This window comes from Acanthopagrus latus, chromosome 22 (genome assembly GCF_904848185.1).
Source record: "Acanthopagrus latus isolate v.2019 chromosome 22, fAcaLat1.1, whole genome shotgun sequence".
Taxonomy (NCBI): Eukaryota; Metazoa; Chordata; class Actinopteri; order Spariformes; family Sparidae; genus Acanthopagrus; species Acanthopagrus latus.
In genome coordinates, this window is record NC_051060.1 from 6,106,815 (window position 1) to 6,118,847 (window position 12,033).

At 44.2% G+C, this 12,033-nt stretch overlaps 1 protein-coding gene across 4 annotated transcripts in view; it reads right to left on the reverse strand.

Moving 5' to 3' along the window:
* Positions 1-12,033, reverse strand: part of hivep2a (HIVEP zinc finger 2a) — a 119,799-nt gene that overhangs the window by 72,762 nt on the left and 35,004 nt on the right. The window contains exon 1 of one of the 4 annotated variants that reach the window (XM_037085423.1): positions 4,160-4,501. The exons of the other annotated variants lie outside the window; for them this stretch is intronic. The gene's annotated coding sequence lies outside the window, so the exon portion shown is untranslated. Of the gene's footprint in view, positions 1-4,159; positions 4,502-12,033 lie in introns of those variants that run through there. 4 annotated transcript variants of the gene reach the window in all.

Below are 12,033 nucleotides of genomic sequence, written 5' to 3' on the forward strand. Positions count from 1 at the left end.
AAGTCGATCTTTAAAGACAAAAGGGAAAAATTAGGATGAATAAAAAGCAAGAGACTTATTCAGTGTTGTTTATGCTAAAGGCATCATTCAGATTCATAACAGACTGGTTCTTTTTTTTGAGTTCAGAAGGTATCATGATGTTGCACCAAGCTAGTAATGCAGTGACGTCACTTGTGGCGCGACGAGTGCAACATGTCAGATGATCAGACAAGTCGTAATTATAACCAAAGTTATTTTGAAGACGATGAAGACAAAGTGCAGATTACTGTTGATCATAAACCTCCATCACAGCCTCACAGACCGACTTCTGCATTCAAATTTGACCTAATGCCCTCAACGTTAGCTGTGTGCACAGTTTTTCCATCAAACGAGGGATCAGAACCTGCACATCAGGTCTCAAGTTTGCCTTCTTCACATACTTCTTATTCGAAGCCCCGACTGGACTTGTTAGCACGTGATTGTTAAATGTCATCGCAAGTGAGAGGAAAAGAAAAGACAGAGCTATGACAAACAAAAAAACAAAAAAAAAACAGACCCGAGTTCAAACTCGATTGCTGATTTTGGAAAAAATAAATAAATAAAGTGTGACAAGCGTGAGTCACAAGCATCCATGTTGCTAACTGCTGTCAGCTAGCTCGCATGCTAAGCACCCCGTCTCCAGTGTCGTGTTTATTCGAAACAGCCAACAGGCCACTTCCTGTGCAGCAGAGGATTCTTCCTCAGAAGCAGCTGCCAGGCAGACTTCACCAAGCAACATCCACACAACATGCACATAAATAAAGGCAACCAGTGTGTGAAGTTCACTGAGATGGATTAGATGATGATTTTCATACTGTACGCAAATCAATAGGAACCTGTCTGCAAGCAGGAAGAAGCGCACCGGAGTGCAGTGCAACCTCAGCTGCAGCCGCTGGTGCTGCTCCAGTTTCCCCCCTTTTTCGGTAGACTTGTTATTTGCTCCTCATGATGCGTAACAGCATCTTTCTGGGAAGCAAGATGTCAGACGAGTCACGTCTCAAAAAAAAAAAAAAAAATACAAATCCCATTCAAATGAGCAGTGATAATCTGCGCTGAAGTAAAGCGATCAACTATGGCCTCAGACACACATCGCCTACTCACCCGACTCCACACAGCTTCACACAGTGCCTGCAAGCACACACACACACACACACACACACACACGTGCACTGCAAAGGCACATGTGCACATACCAGGGCAGAAGCAGCACACTTCACTGTCTGAGAATTTGTGAATGGAAAAATGGTTTAACACACTTGGCGGAGCGGCAAACTTCCTACGCTTCTTTCTGAAGGGACTGGAGGAACTGATTGTCTGTCGGTCTGTCTGTCAGTCTGCTGGAAATGTATTTGTATATGGTCCTTATCAGTCTGTCTCACTATTTGCCTGCATGTCTGTGTGTCTGGCTGTCTTTCTCTGTTTGTCTGCCTGTCTTCCTGTCCGTCAGTTTCTATTTGTTTACCTGTCGGCCTGAGCATCAGCGTGTCTGTCTGCCTCGCCTCTGCTTTTTTGTTTGACTCTCTATCTGCACGCCTGTCTGTCTGTCTGCCTGACAGCCCGTCTAATGTTCGAGCCTATCTGTCACTATATTCAACTTTCCTGAACTGTGTCAGTCCTTTTTCTGGGGAAAAAAGACAGACAACTGCATCTTTTACCAAAATCCAGACACACTTCAGCAAGTATGATATGTCTGCTAGAGCCGCGACTAAGAGCTATTTTTATTATTGGTTAATCTGCCTATCATTTTCACAACTTATCAATCAATAATTAAGTTTTAAATGCCAGGAAGGCTCAACACAGTTTCCAAAAAATGTCTGGAAATTGCTTTTTTTTTGACCCACAAACAGTCCAAAACCCCCCAAACTCTTTGTTCACTGACATAAATCACGAAATGTCAAAAAGCAGCAGATCCTCACATTTAAGAAGCTTTTTTAGCTTAAAAAAATAACTGAAACAATTACTTAACTCTCCAAATAGTCGATAGTAAATCTTTCAATTGACTCATGGTTGCAGTCATTTTGGTGGGAAAAGAGGGCTGGAAAGATGAATGCACGTCTGTGGTAGAGGTAAGGATGAGAGTTGAACAGTGGAACAACGTCAGGGGGGAAAGAAGAAGAATGACGAGTCACGGAGGGAGTTTGACTTGTTTACTCCTCTTCTCTTTCTTCTCCTATCATCTTTCCTCCTAATCTTTCCTTTTACCTCTTCCATTCATCTCTTCTTCTTTCTTTTTTTACAACTCATCCTGTCTTCCTCTGTGACTGTCTTTATCTAAACATCTATTTACCCCTTGTTTTGTCCTTGTTCTCCTTGATGTACCGAAAAATCTACAAATGTATCAAAGTAATGGGTCTCCCTCTGAAGGACATTTCTAGCAGCCAGTTCACGTCATATTAATATAATTCAAAGACTATGAAATTTAAAGGTAGAATCAGTAGGATTTGTCCCAGCTGTTCCTAAACGCACCACAAAGACAGCCGATTGCTGAGTCTCATTCCCAGGACGTCAAATAGCTACATGTTGGGTTGGTAAAACGTCCTGAGCAGCAACAAAGAGAGAAAATAAGAAAATCCAGGCAGAGGGCTGCAGGCTCTCTGCAGATACGAGACACTAACACGCCTGGGAAGATAAAAAGAATCCAAAATTCCCCTCAAATGCATCAAACTAAAGTAATAAGCCTGTTTTGAGAATGGAAGGAGGAGAAGGTTCAGATATTTGTGTTCACATGTAGGGAGGAAAAGAGAGAAGCTGTCAGAAAAATGAACACTCGACTAAATTACAGATGACTGAAAAATATACACAAGTCTTTTGTATGTTGTCACTTAAAGTAAAAGCTTGCTTGGGTAGCTTAAATCACAACGGTGCTGAAACTGGAGCAGGCAGATTTCAAAATAAAAGCATTTCCTACGGTCGGAGCCACTCGCTGGACTGACACAGTTTACAGACAGAGCGGCGGGTAGAGAAGAAGAAGGTGAGGAGAAAACATGACAGGAAACAACAGAGAGAGAGACAGAGAGAGGAAGAAATGATGAGAGGAAAGAGGAGAGTGTGATAAACAAGATGAGGGGAGGGGAGGAAAGAAAAAGGGGGGAGAGGAGAAATGAGAATCGAAAAAAGACAAAAAAAATGAAGAAAAAAAAAGAGTCAATGTGGAGACAGTAATAGCAGAGTAAATCAAGATGTAAATAAAAGAAGAAAAGGGAAAGAGGAGAGAAATGAGAGGACGAAAGACGAGAAGAAATCACTGTGAAGGTCAGTGTTACAGTAATCCCACCTCCTCACTCTGACAGACAAATGGCTGTGTTTGTGTGTATATCTGTGTGCATGTGTTACTAGAGTAACTTGTTATACAAGGGAGGTCCCAACTCACACGCAAACACACACAAACACACACACTCACACACAATTCAACCTGTTTTCCTCTAAATAACTGTTCTTAAGGTTTGAGATGACCAACACCCACTGAGTGAGAGTTTGAGTGTATGTGTGCGTGTGTGTGTGTGTGTGTGTGTTGCGGTGGCACCCCTCAGTTAATGGAGGGAACTGACACCACTGTGTGAGACAGTCAGCTGTCCAGTATGTGTGTGTGTGTGTCCATTAACAACAGCACCCTGGGAGAGAGGAGAGGGTGATGAGAGATGAGGATTTCAGTAGATGGATGGACGGATAGATAGATAGATAGATAGATAGATAGATAGATAGATAGACAGATAGATAGATAGATAGATAGATAGATCAGGAGGAAGAGAGACATTGGAGAAGAGTGAATAAACAGAGAGAGAGAGAGAGGAAGAAAAAGCAAATTTCTCATGAAGTATCTTATGTCACACAGACACACGCACGATTACCACACGCTGTCATTCACGGCTGCTGCATTGCCACGACAACGGCGGACGAGGACATCCCCCCTGCTTGGTTGCAACACACACACGCACACACACACACACATACACACACACACACACACACACACACACATACATACATGGACACACAGACCAAAAGAACATCACAAGAAGAGAAAAACTCAACACACAAATAAAGATAGATAGATAGATAGATAGATAGATAGATAGATAGATAGATAGATAGATAGATAGATAGATAGATAGATAGATAGATAGATAGACTATGAACCAACCTGGCCGACTCTCCCTCTCTTTCGCCGAAAGCATTCCTCTGTGTTCACACTCCTTCCATCGCCACGGTAACAGACACACCGACCCTCTCACACACACTTTCTCTCTCTCTCTTCCTCTCTCTCTTCTCTCTCTCTCTCTCTCTCACTCTGTGTGTCACACACATGCACTCAAGTTTAAACTCCCATTATGTCCAGTTTCATCCATCCATCCGCTCCTCTGTCTGTGCGTCCGTCCGTCACCCTGTGTGTTTACATCTGAGTGTGCTCACTCGTTCACTGGGCAGGAGTGTGTGTGCGCGCGCCTGCGCGTGTGTGTGTGAGGGTGTATGTGTGTCTGTGTGTTACAGTGAGTGTGTGTGTGTGTGTGTGAGTGTGTGTGTGTGTACAGCAGAGTGGGAGCCCTAGAGAAACACTCCTCTTGCCACAGGAGTAAAGCCCAGGCATGACGCAGAGCCAGAAATAGATGGAGGGGCCGCGGCTGGGGGGGAGGCGCCGGGCCGACACATAGCGGCACTTTTGCAAGGACGAGCTTGCAAGCACATACACTTTGACTGTTTGTATACACTGCAAATGCTGTGTGCATCCAATATATAGTACTTCAATACACACGTGCACTGAGATTCTGTAAACATAAATACAGGAAAGGGGATCAAATGTACACGTGTATGTATTTCATGTACATACAGTAACTTACACCAGAGCTGCAACAATTGTTAAATCAATCACTGAGTTGTCAGCTATTACATTAATCGTCAACTATTTGGATGATCAATTAATCAGTCTTGGGGATTTTTTAATTTCTAAATTCTGAATCCAGCTTCTTAAATGCTTCTTTATGTTCCAGAACTGACATCAGTTTGTATTATTGTTCTATTAGACTACTAATAAAAGTGGAACATGATTAAGTGCCTTTTTCGTAACACTCATGACATAATTATGTTCATAATGATTTGACATTTGACACACTAATCAATGTCACATTTAAAAAATCCTAAAATAACAGTCTAGAACTGATTCAAGCTGCAACGCTTAATCAGTTTGTTGTCCACTATTACTCCCCAGCTATATTGATAGTTGTTTAATTGGCTTAATCAGTGCACCGTCACAGGAGCCCATGACGCAGGACAGGCCCAGCTACAGTCAATGTATTTGGCTGAATTCAGGTCAGTGTCGCGAGAATTCTGGCTACCACTTCTGGACCACCTGCGACCCATAAGTCCTAACTCTATGTGGGGGAGTAGTACATGCGTGGCCCGTGCTCTCGATTGGTAATTTTCCTCCATTAATCTAGCCTTTTTATATTGAGAAGAATCGAACGAGTGTTTCTCAGTTTCTATGGGGGACGTGTGTCGTGGTACCTGGCAACCCGACCCAGAGGCAGAGGCGAGCGTGTGCAAACGGCCCTGCCTGATGTGTGTCACCCGCCCCTGCGCTCGCTCCAGCCCTCCACTCCTAACTTAAAGTGATAGTTTGGGTCTTTTGATGTGGGCTTTTATGAGGTACTTATTCCCAGTCAGTGTATTACCTGCAGGAGGGTAGTGCTGGCAGAAATCAAAGCCCTGTGTGCAAGACCTTCCTATCTGTTGACATTTGCCTCCCGTCTCCCTGGCGTGCCCTCTTGCCAGCCCCTAAAGCTCTCCTTATTTTTTCACAGGCGAATATTGGCAGGAACAATTACACAGGTGTGACCTGCAAGGTTCCCACATGTTCTTTTAAATTTACAGCTCCGACATGGAAGAGTTTAAATCAGGGATCAAGGTTAATTAATGTCACAACACCGACTTCTTGTTTTTTCTGTGTTTAGCAGAAAACTCTCAGAGACAAACTAAACTAACTAACTACATGTGTCAAATAAATATAGTGGACAAGAAGCAAAAGTAGCAGAACACGGGTAGAGTAAACTGTTGTTTCAACGCTGGTTGACCAGAATTCGGTCCAAGATGTCGCTTTACAGTCTCCTTGATTTCTAATCATCGGCGTTGGCCCTGAAAAAGCCAAATCTGTCGACCCCTACTCAAAAACAAACCTTCAAGGCCTTGGTTTTCTCTTCAAATTTTAAAACTTCATTCATGGATCTGGATATGAAACGACACAAACACGCAACTGTTACACACATTAATGCAGCAGCTATAATACGAATAAGCACACATTCACGCATTCACATATGCAAAGACACAATCATAAACACACACATGTTCATTTCCATTATCATTTGTGTGTGTGTGTGTGTGTGTGTGTGTGTGAGACTGACACTGGGGCCTGTCCTGTTGTGCGGTGAGAATACTAAACATCACTGCATTTCATATTCACATCACATGAATCATATATTCAACCTCGGGTCAGTGTTGTGCCCACTGTGTGTGTATGTACTTTGTGTGTGTGTGTGTGTGTGTGTGTGTGTTTGAGTGTGACACAATGCCGTATATTTGCAGACCTCAGCACTCTGTAGCTGCACCTGGTTTAACACTGATGTATATACTATGTATAATGTATTGCCCCACACACAAACACGGCTGTATGAATTATGCACATGTGCAGATTGCGGCCTATAAATACACATTCTACTGTTTCACTTCACATGCTACACTAACTGCCGTTGTTTTAAAACACTTTATTCTCTAATTAACTAGTAAACAATTAATGGTTTATAGACATCATATGGACACACACACACACATGTTCTAACTGGGCCAGATAGATGTCTGTCCTCTCTGCATGAACTGCACATTAATAATTCAGTGCAGTATTGTTGACTATAGGCTATCACACGGGCTCCTAAACGTCCACACACACAGGCACATAAAACACACACGCAGTGGTTATGAAACAGCTGTTGAGTCGAGGGCTCTGTATGTATCTGAGCCGTCAGAGCGCAGCTTACATAAATACTTGATCATATCTGGATTGCTCTCAGTCCCGAAAATATATAATCCTCCTTGTTAGGATCACTCACCACGAGGACGCGGCGAGGGAGAAAGAAGAGAGGAAACGCAAAGGAAAGGAGAGGAAGGGAAGGGAAGGAGGGATGAAGGGATGAAGAGACGGGGAACAAAGCCTGCAGAACAAATTCGAACCGGATGGCGTGATTAAAGAAGAAACGTTCAACCGCAGCTCCCATAAGGATCCGTAGGACATCCCTCTGCAGCTAATGTTGTGATGTCACGCCGCGTTCGAGTCATGTCGGGAAAATGGGAATAATTGGAATACATCATGTTGATAAAACTTGGGAACAGTCATGCATTATTCCAACATGGCCGGCCCATTAGTCAACCATAGAAACGTAGCCGAAATGATCTATTTTTACCTTGTTATCATCCCTGGAACCAATGCAGCATCTAAATCGTCTGGATTTGAGCCAATTTCGTCAAGACCATAAACTCATCATATCTTGCACACGAGAGCTTGTACGCTCATTATTTCCCCTCCCCACTGCTCTTATATAAGATTTCTAAGACAGTGGTTCTTGAACTTTTTCGAGCCGCGGCCCTCAGGAACATCAAGTTCCACCAGTCCAACTGTGGACCTTCCAGACGTTTAACTCGCAACATCCCGAAAGCACCAAACTGAAGGGAAGAGGGTAAATGACATCACTGGTACATGCACATATGCAACTGAGACCCCAAACTCAAACCAACCCTAGAAATCTAGTCGTGACACCCTTGGGAAATCCAACCCAGTGTTGAAAACGGGATATGATGATATGATGTGACATCAGCCTAAGACCGCTGTGGAATGCTAACAAACTATTCATTGTTGAGATTCCTGAGAAAACGTGTTGTTAGCCTGATGCTACAGCCTCCTCATTTTGCATCAGTATATTATTCAGTGGTTTCACACACGCAAATGTTGAAACACAGCGTTGAACAGGGGTCTCTGGCTTGGCAGGCATCTCTCTAAGAGCAGCGCTGTCCTCACAAAAACAAAAGTTCTACGGGAAGTGATGTGTTGTACGTTCCAGGTTTGTTTTCGAGTAAACAGAGGAAGAGAAACTAGTCGACATGGGACAAAAACACCACAGTCCTGACTTCACTGTTTCACTGACACAGTGAAACACCAACTGCAGCTCATCGCAGTGAGGAAAACAAAAATGAGGAACTACTGAACTGTGACCTTAAACAACATTAAAGAGAGTAAAGTAGAGAGGAGGCCGACGGGCGCGTAGCGTTCACGGAACAGATGATTTGAGGTTAAGCTGGGGGACGCACAGCGGGACATGATTTGGATCCCGTAATCAAACCGATGAATGGAGGCCGTTTGTCTTTTGTAGCCGTTACAAGGCCCCACTCGCTCTTCTTCTTCTTTGTTAATGGGGAATATTAATTTCCTGTATTCCATCTTTACTGCATTAATATTTGATGATTAAATATGGCTAGAAGCGTCTCATCCTCGTCCCCAGCCGGGCTCCGTCTCTGTCTTTGTCTCCCTGCCGTTTTATTTTCTGTCGTCCGAAAAGGGTTTTTATTTCCGTCTCCCTTTGTCTTGGCTCTGTGCTTCGGTCTCTCGTCTACTTTCTTTTTTTTCTTTCCTCTGTGTGTTTTATTTTATGAATCACTCCTCCTCTACCCTCAAAAGTGCTTCACTTCCTTTCCTTTTGGCTTACCTAATGTTCCTTTTCAATATTTCCTCAGCCGCTTCCCTCTTCACATGCCCTTGTTCTTTGCTGACTAGTGCTTACATAGTTATGAATTAGAGTACGTATTTGAAGAGAAACCATGGTCAAGCATCTTGTTCTCTGGTAACATCGACAATCAGCATTTGAGCCATTTGGAAAGTTTAAGAGCTGCACAGGGAAATTATAATGTTCTCCTCATTCAAGTTAGCCTGGCGCTTAACAGGAAGTTAGCTGTCTTGGCTAAAGGAAGTCTCTTCAGGCCCCCACAGGGTAATTCTATAGCCGGGAAGTGGCTCATTTTTGGTTTCATGCGTGGCTGAGCAGCTTTCACGGGAATCAACGGGGGCTCTAATGCCGTGTCCAGCTTTTAATCAGTAAATCCATGGCCGAAACTTGAGGCCGCAAAACGGCAGCCTCCAAACCAACGCGTGACGTCGACGTGGGTTTAGACTTGCTCAACAGGCAAGCAGATCAATAAACGGCCGCGCCGAACTGGCATGGGACAAGCTCGCCTTCTGGGTGGCTGCTTCTCTTCGTGCGGTTTATATTCAATCAACAGAGCAACTAGGCTAGCTTCTGTTCAGTTTCAGCCGCTGTTATCACAAGGCACAGATGGAGTCGGTGGCTATTTTCCGCAGACAGACCTGGTGAAGTGGTGAAGATCATGTTTGCATCTTGGGGAGACGAGTGTACACCTGTTAAACATCTGGCTAGAGTGTGTTTCAAACCAACTTCAGAGGAGCTTTGGAGCAACTCAGTTTTAATCTGTCTCAAAGGCTTCTTGGACGCCTTCATACCTCACATCTCCTTCTTTAAAGGGGGTCTTAATCTTCTGAAAGGTCACCGTCGCTTTGTTTGTGTGTGTGTGTGTGTTTTTTTTTTTTTTTCAGTGCCAAAGTTGCTCAATGTGAGCCATGAGAAGACAGGGGGTCCTCTGCTGGGCCGACAGTCGTCCTCCATCCACCTCGCGTCTGTTTTGTCTCTGTTTCCTTATCTTTGCACGCCAATCAAGGCGGAAATCTCCCTCAGCGTAAAATAGCAGTTCACTGGTTAACTGGCGAGCACGCACAGGTAACTCGAACGCGCATTAATGTACACACACGTACGCGTACCTGCATGCAAACAACTGAGAATGAGAATGCCTGCAGGTGCCCACATGTGGAGCGTTGAACACACACACACACACACACACACACACTTAAGCCAAACATAAAATGCATGGGCACACACAACTGTGAGCGCCTGCAAGCTCACCCATAAAATAACACACACACACACACACACACACACACACACCTCTATAGACAACAGAAAGCAGCCAGTAGCTTTGGAAGTGGAGCAGAGAAAATGCGAGGGCTGTTCTTTCCACATGCCGAGTTTCCCTGCAGCAAAGCACCATGGGAAACATGGTGCTGTCCTAAAAAAGAGGTCTCTCTGCATGTACGGGGCCCCTCTGCAAAATCTTGAGCCGATTAGGCGGTGTCTCCTTTAAATTGGACTTAGACAGCAGCATAAATAATGACGTCCTTATCGCTGCGTTTTGACATTTTTCTGGCCAACGTTGTGATATAAATTGCATTTATATCCCAGAAGGTAAAGTCTGGGCCTTTATTGATGCAGACAAGTCATCGCTTTCCAGCTACTTCACTCTGTTTTGATGCTTTGGGATGTGTTTTTTTTTTTTTTTTTTTTTCAAAAACGTTGTGCAGATAAAGCTTCATTGAATTAAACTGAGAGCTAGAAAGACAGAGGGACCACTTTAGCCTCTAAGCCACAGGGGGACCCAGTTGAGTGTTATGCAACCGAGCCCTGCCAACACACACACACACACACACACACACACACACACACACGCATACGCCAGCTGTCCTTAATTCCAGCAGTGAAAACTATCTCTGTCTATTTGTCTATCTCTGCTTCCCTGTCTTCTTCCTCTCTCTTCTGTTATCTCTCAATCACCCTCGATCTGTCATTATGTCAACCCCTCCACTCCACATGGCCAAAACCATGTGGACGCCCCTGCTTTGCTTTGCGATGCTTTGAGCCCGGCATCTTAGCTACACCGAGTGATATTTTGGAGAACATTTGCAGTTCCTGTTTCAACATGACGGCCCCCCCACGTGGAGAAGTGGCTCTGCAGGCCAATGACCTCGACTCCATCTAAAACCCTTAGGGATGGACCAGATCCTTGCAGACAGATGCAACATCTAGACCCTGTTACAGCAGCACATCAAAGCTACATTTTGCTACTATTTCACCTAACAATTCATCCTGGTGACTGGGCTGCTTTTGGTGAAACTGGATCAATTTCATAGAGACAGTGTGTTCTGGTTTCTCCTCTGGTTTTCCTCCGGCTGCTTTACCTCAACTCTGTGATTTACAGCGTCTCCTGAAGGCAACCTGCAACAGCTGCGAGCTGTAGCTTTGAATTAGCTCTGTTAGCTGACTCGGGCGATGATACCTAAGAGGACTTTGGAGGACAAAGCTAAGAAGAGAAAAGAGACAGAAACCTAATATAAGGCGAGAGGCAACAGTAAATCTAAGACTTTTAGTTGTTAGCGATAGCTTTGATAAATAAAAGGTAGCAGACAGATGCAGAGCTGCACTTGATGCTGTTGAACAGCTACCAACATTAGCTGGCTAGCTGAGTTTTGTGTCTTGTGTTGCACCTGCTCAGTGTTTGGCTGTGTTGGCAAAGTTGTCAACTTGCTAGTCTTTTTTAATCACAACCCAAGTCAAGACATTTCAACAGAGGTGTTGTTGTTGTCTCTGGTTTGGATTGCTTTAGCTTGGCGTGCCGTTAAATTACTGCTATGAGCTGTTAGATGCATTTTTGCTAACTTTGCTGACTTTTGGATGGCAATAAAAGGTACGAGCATTCACGTTAACTGAAACTTTTGTTTAAACTTAGCACTTAACGTTATATCTGACAGATTATTACAGAAACCTGGGGTTTGTACCTACGACAGCCGTGTTGCACTCAAGGGGGCGCCAAGTTGCAAATTTACCTCATAATGTCGCCTTAATGCTCGTGGCTCCAGATTGAGATCTCACAAGGGTGTAACGTTGGCTGTCCACATACTTTTGGCCACTCTCTCTCTCTCACGTCTCTCGTCTTCTAATCCCTCTCCCATCACTTCACACTCTCTTTCTCTATCTCGCCGTGTCACTCCGCAAGGTTTCATGTTGCTCGTGGCACCTGTCGCCCCCTGGGGGTCTGTACAATCCACACACACACACACACACACACACTCAAATGCAC